At 37.4% G+C, this 7,241-nt stretch overlaps 1 protein-coding gene across 1 annotated transcript in view; it reads left to right on the top strand.

Moving 5' to 3' along the window:
- The first annotated feature begins 3,786 nt into the window (after positions 1-3,786).
- Positions 3,787-7,241, top strand: part of rhogb (ras homolog family member Gb) — a 17,382-nt gene continuing 13,927 nt past the window's right edge. The window contains exon 1 of the mRNA XM_084073993.1: positions 3,787-3,903. The gene's annotated coding sequence lies outside the window, so the exon portion shown is untranslated. The remainder of the gene's footprint in view (positions 3,904-7,241) is intronic.

Here is a 7,241-nt window from a genome sequence, read left to right as displayed (position 1 = left end):
CTGCATTTTGCTGGCTTGGGAACAGCTTCCTTTAGTGCCTCATAATTAGGAATTGGCTCAGCACAAATGACAGATTCACATGTGCATTTTGAGTGGCAGTATGTGCAACATAAATGTCCAGGCTCAATGTTGGCTGGATTGTTTTCAAAAAAGCCATACAATGTTTTTCTGAAGCACATCTGGGCATCGGTTTTGACAATCTCTCTAACTGTTTTGTCAACAAGATTTGTGTACTTAGTAGAGACATACATAACAGCATGTGCCTGAGCTCCACTTCTACCAGCCCTGCCAATTTGCTGAACTATTGCCTCGGCATCCTCTGGTGAACCATACATAACAACATGAGAAATGTCAGGGAAGTTCAGACCCATTCCAAGGGCAGTGATTTGTTTGTTTGTTTGTTTATTTATTTCGAACATTAAAAAAAAGAAAATTCAAGAAAAAAAAGTAAATACAGAAAACGATAACTCAAAAGTACAATAAAACATTAAAAAATGTGGTGATGCATAATAATTTTCACCTTTATAATAAAATCTTAATTGTTCGAAAAGGAGTAGAAAGAAGCCTAAGCTTATCTGGCTCTACCCCTATTGTAACTATATATGTTTACATATACAGTACATACATATACATAGTCTCAAATATATATATATATGTTTTCTTTTTAACCATTTCATGATAATGGTCAAATATATAAAAAAAATGAAAAATAAATACAAAATCAACAAAACAACTTCACAGCATATTACGGTATCCTGTCAATATGTTGTTCTTATACATTTTTTTAAACTTAGGTAAGGTACTACAGTTCTTTAGTTCTTCGCTGCTGGTGTTCCATAATTCCACACCTTTAACTGTTATACAATGTGACTTTAGGTTTGTTCTTACAAAATATCTTTTAAACATAAGTGTTCCTCTTAAATAATAATTACTTTCCCTCCACTCAAACAACCTCTGGATACTGTTTGGCAATTGATCATTTTTTATTTTGTACATGAGTTGGATGGTTTTGAAATCAACCAGGTCGTTATATTTCAGTGTGTTCAGTTTAATAAAGAGTGGGTTTGTTGATTCTCTATAATCTGCATTGTTTACAATTCGTATTGCTTTTTTTAATAAAGATTGGATCTGTGTTTGTTTTATATGTATTGCCCCACACCTCCACACAGTAAATAATGTATGGGAGTATGAAGGAGCAATACAAAGTATATAATGATGACTGATTTATAAGGTCTTTTACTTTATCAAAAGCTTTTTTAAGATCCAGAAAAACACCTACAGCATATTGTTTGTTTTCAATAGCTGTTGTTATTTCAACTACGAAATCTAACAAAGCTAGTGTGGTGGTCCTATTTTTCCTAAATCCATACTGTTGGTCACACAGAATATTTTGTTTTGTAATAAAATCATCAAGCCTTTTATAGAATATTTTCTCTAATATTTTGGAGAATTGAGGGAGTAGAGATATTGGCCTGTAATTTGAGAATATATGTTTGTCCCCAGCTTTATATATTGGAATAATTTTTGCAGTTTTCATTTCACTCGGAAAAACACCAGTTGTCAAAGATTGGTTGCAGACATGTGTAAGGGGTTTCACCACACATTCAATAATATTTTTAACAAGTGACATATCTATCCCGTTACAGTCAGTTGACTTCTTACCCTTAAATTCTTTAACAATTTCTATTATTTCCTTCTCGTTAGTTCCCCTTAGAACCATACTTTCAGCTACAGGTACTTCCTTAATTGGCTCACTTGTACTACCTTTTTTTTCTATCCCCTCTGCCAAAGTAGGCCCAATACCAACAAAGTAGTCATTAAATTCCTATGCAATCATAGTAAAATCATTTATAGTTATGTTATTACTGTTTTGAAAATAAGAAGGATATCCTGGCTTTCCAGTTCTGTTTTTAATAATCTCATTTAACACTTTCCACTTATTTATTATGTTATTCTTGTTATCCTCCAGTATTTTAGTATAATAGCTCCTTTTACTGTTTCTCATTATTTTAATCAATTTATTTGTGTAGGTCTTATATTTAAATTCGGCTTCCTTTGTTCTTATCTTTAAGAACTCTTTATATAATATTTTTTTCTTCTTGCAAGCATTTAAGATTCCCTTTGTCAACCATGGTTTTTCCACTGAATTTTGTTTAACTACTTTCTTTACAAGAGGACAATTTTTATCATAAAGTTCGGATACAATGTTCACAAATGTGTTATAAGCTTCATTTGTATCACCCACATATACCTTTTTCCAGTCTTGTTTTAAAAGATCATTTTTAAACGAGTTAACTGAGTTAACAGAGTTCTCTCTACACATTTTAAAAGTTATAGCTTCCTTTTTTTTCTTTGTACAGGTCTGGATGACTGCGAACACTGGCAGGTGGTCGCTTGAATCATTTATTATCAGTCCAGCTTTTACTTTCTTTTCAATTACATTTGTAAATATATTATCAATTATTGTGGCACTGTGGGATGTGATTCTAGTTGGACGGGTTATTGCGGGGTACAGACTCATACATTAAATTAATAAATTCTGTTATTGGAGTCAGCTCAAGTGGGTTCAATAGATCTATATTATAATCTCCACAGACATAAACCATTTTCGTATTTATTTTTCTTTCATACATCCCTGATAGTAGTTCACTAAATGTATCAATACATGAACCTGGACATCTGTATACACAGCTTACTAGTATGTTTTTAGATGATTCCATTTCTATTTCAACAGTAATACATTCCATGATATTATCTATTGCTTGAGACATACTTCTCACTATCTTACATTTATGTTTTTTGTCTATGAATAGAGCAACTCCTCCACATTTTTTTTTTAGTGGTGGCAACAACCACACGGCAGTTCCCATTCCCATTTAGAGAGGACACCACTCTGCTCTTGTTTTTTTTAGAGTCTTGCAGTGGTACATCCCAACCAGTAGATTGTCATGTTTCTGTTCACTATTAACCCAAGCCCTTGCCCCAAGCTGAGCTTTAAGGTAGCCGAATACCTTTCCTACTACCTTAAGTGTGCGGCAGTAAATAAGGACAGGAGACATTGATTGGCCTTTATCTAAAACCTCCTTCACCACCCAATCAAGGCATTTCAGGTTGCTTGCTGGAACTTGCATTAGTCCAAGCCTGATGTTGTCTCGACTGGGACTGACAGTCACTTGAGTTGCTCTCTCCATGTTCAATATTTTCATCACACGGTGCTGGGACTCAAGGTCTGCTGATGCTGTTAATGCCAGCACTGGGGTACCTGAGAAACATACACAAAATGCATTTCATTGGACTGAATGCAGCACACCACCAATATATATAGTTATACGTTTACTTTAAACGGTTAAATGGTTTACTTTATTGCCGTGTTCAGTCAAGTCATTGGTTAGATAATGGCTGCCTACTTGTGACATAATGTAGTGATGGAAAAGGAGGATCCTTCGTGCTTAAAGACGCTAACACACTAAGGATAACAATAAGGATCCTTACTAACACACGCACGCACGCACTCTCTCTCACACACACACACACACACACACACACACACACACACACACACACACACACACACACCCACACCCACACCCACACCCACACCCACACACACACACACACACACACACACACACACACACACACACACACACACACACACACACACACAGTTACTCCTCATGTTGTCCCCGCCCCCTCCCTTACTCTCTCTCTCTCTCTCTCTCTCTCTCTCTCTCTACCCAGAAGTAGAGCAACACTTCCTCCACACAGCACCACGCCCCACAGAGAGAGAGAGAGAGAGAGAGAGAGAGAGAGAGAGAGAGAGAGAGAGAGAGAGAGAGACATAGGGTTGGTAGTATAGTGACAGTTGACAGTTGACAGCAGTAGATGTTTCTTCTCATGTTGGTGAGTTTAACTTTATAAACTATAATCTGATCAGCTGATTGATCACATGATCTATTGATCTGTTTATCTGTCAGCCTGTCATCAATCTGACAGACTGACAGGGTTGTGTTCAGATCTACAAGCTCACAACGCCTCGTGAGCAGTGGAGTAAAGTAACTAAGTACATTTACTCAAGTACTGTACTTCACTACAATTTTGAGGTATTTTTTTACTTTACTGGAGTATTTCCAATTCTCAGTACTTTTACTTCTACTCCACTACATCTCAGAGGCAAGCAACTATTGTATTTTTACTCCACTAAAATGATTTGAATACTTTAGTTTCTAGTTACTTTTTGTAGATTTTGATTATTATTACAAAACATACATTAACCACTACAGATCTTCTATTTTCAAAGGATTTCTATACATTTGAAAACGTGTGAAATGGGACATTCTGCATAGTGAGTACTTTGTACTTTTGGTACTTTGATACTTTTACTTGCTTAAAAAACTTTGAGTACTTTTTCTACCACTGGTTGTGAGCTTGTAGATCTGCTATTTTAGGGCCATGCAAACACAGCTGTTCAGCTTAGTTCAGGCTTTAAAGTCATATTTTATCTGTTGTTGTTTTGATTGTTTGTTGAAACACAAGAAGAGAAGTTAAGAGTTCTAGAGGAACTGACTGACCACTCCCTGTGTGTGTGTGTGTGTGTGTGTGTGTGTGTGTGTGTGTGTGTGTGTGTGTGTGTGTGTGTGTGTGTGTGTGTGTGTGTGTTTGGTGCCTTGCTCGTGGGAGAGGAGAGTCTTCATGACAACATAAATAGGCCTATATGAACACACACACACACACACACACACACACACACACACACACACACACACACACACACACACACACACACACACACACAGACTGTATAGTTCCCTGTCTGTATCAGTTATAATGTAACCATTATATATTTATTATCAGATATATTATATATAATATAATAACATATTATATATAATATAACCATAAACAGACAGACGTTTATGGTTATATTTACAAAACTCTTTCATTTCCTGTTTTTTTATTTTCGTCTTTTTTCTTTCAGTTTTTCCATTTTGTCTCAGTGAGAAATATGTCACTTCCTCTTCTGGAATGACCACTTCCTGTTCTTCTCCTCTATTCTCCTCTCCTCTCCTCTATATCATTGGTTCTCAAAGTGGGGTCCGGGGACCCCCAGGGGTCCTTGAGGGAGTTCCAGGGGGTCCCCAGCTAAATGATAGATTAGGCACCAAATGGACCCTTATGGGTATGTAACTCTGAGAGTAACGGGTCCATTTGGTTCCATTTGTACACTCTCAGAGTTAAATTGACATAGATTTTACATTATAAATTGCGGTCCAAGTGATATAAATGCCATTAAATGGGGGTCTGTTGCCCTAATGCATGTCAAACTGGGGGTCCTTGAAATTAAAATGGTTGAGAATCACTGCTAGAGCCGTAAAAAATATTCTCTTATGGGGGTCCCTGGCATATCTTTTGAAATGGGGGTCCGCGGGCTAATAAGTGTCAATTTGGGGGTCCTTGACATGAAAAAGTTTGAGAACCACTGCTCTATATCATATATTGTCTCCAGGGGGAAATAAATAAAATAAAATCATGAATGTCTCTATGTGTCTACAGCATTGATTATTATGTTTATTTATTTATTTATATTATGATTATTAAATGACTGTAAAATAACTACAAATGCAAATTAGAACAAAATGATGCCTTTCACATGGTATTATATTCTCCACAACACTTGTATTCCCCCTATCTTGACAAATGGTACATTCCCCGGTTCAGTAGGTCAGCACAGGTGCAAAGCATTATTGTTAATTAGCAGCAGTAGCAGGTTCTTTCAGACAGTTTGTTTACTTTTGGTAAAATAATAATAATATCCACTGTTGGACTAATTATCTAATCATCATCATGTCTGTTTTCATTAAGTTCATCTTAAGGTGAGACAGCACTGTCTTTCTTATTGTTTGGGTTCCTTGTTGTGTTTGTCTGACACACACACACACACACACACACACACACACACACACACACACACACACGCGCGCGCGCGCGCGCGCGCGCGTGTGTGTGTGTGTGTGTGTGTGTGTGTGTGTGTGTGTGTGTGTGTGTGTGTGTGTGTATTTGCTGTGTTTGGAGTGGCTCTGCAAGTCTGTTCATGTGATACTGTTGTTGTTTTGTTGTTGCATAGTAGCAGTGGTGTAAAGTAACTAAGTACATTTACTCAAGTACTGTACTTAAGTACAATTTTGAGGTACTTTTACTCTACTGGAGTAGATAATAGACAGTAACAGATATATAGAGTTAAGGCAGGCTGCTGGCTGCCCAGGTTAGCTCGTGTCTGCCCTGGCCTGAGAGACTGACTAAAGGTGTGTGTGTGTGTGTGTGTGTGTGTGTGTGTGTGTGTGTGTGTGTGTGTGGGTGTGTGTGTGTGGGGGGGGGGGGGGGGGGGGTATGGGGGGTATGCCCCCTCCATAAGCCTCCCCGACCTCTCAGCTTAACCCAGACCTGGAACGCATCTGTGTCATTGTCAGATTTCTTTGGCTATTCAAAATGAGCTTGTAGATCTGCTATTTTGGAAAAATCGTGAAAATTTGAATACAGATCTTTGAATAAATATATATATATGTATATATATATATGTATATATGTATTTTTTTTTACTCAAATCTTTGCTTCTGAGGGGTCCCTGGAACAACATATTTTGAGATGAAGGGGTCCGCGGCCAAACAGTATATTTCTGTTTGTAGTAGAATATGATTTTATGTATTTCTGTTTGTAGTAGACAGAGGGATGAGATACTAAAGGCTTATGCTGTCTCAAGCCATAGAGCACCGAAGTCTGACGTCATTTACACATCCTAGGTTTGTCTACCTGGTTCACGGTTTCCCCCCCGTTCTGAATCCCCATAGACATGTTTAATATCACGTTTAATATCATAGACATGTTTAATATCACGTCAGATAAGAACTGTGTTCCAAAAATAAACAAATGATCCCGGCGGTTTGACTCTTATGGATATGAAGCATCAACTGACGGTGAGAAAACATTAATGTTACTTCCGCCGAATTAGTTACATTAAAACAGACTGTATCAAATATGAGTGACTGACTATCATAAACCATACAGAACCTCCTCCCTGACAATATCACAGAGACAGTTTGTTTATTTTTGGAACATAATTCTTATATGAGACGATTCTATGATGACCCAATGTTATTCTCCATAGAGCAGCGGTTCTCAACCAGTGGTCCGGGGACCACCAGTGGTCCTTGAGGGGGTTCCAGGGGGTCCTCAGCCAAATTAAT

Source organism: Gymnoscopelus microlampas (assembly GCF_963454915.1).
Source record: "Gymnoscopelus microlampas genome assembly, chromosome: 12".
Classification (NCBI taxonomy): domain Eukaryota; kingdom Metazoa; phylum Chordata; class Actinopteri; order Myctophiformes; family Myctophidae; genus Gymnoscopelus; species Gymnoscopelus microlampas.
This window is presented reverse-complemented; position numbering and strand designations above follow the sequence as displayed.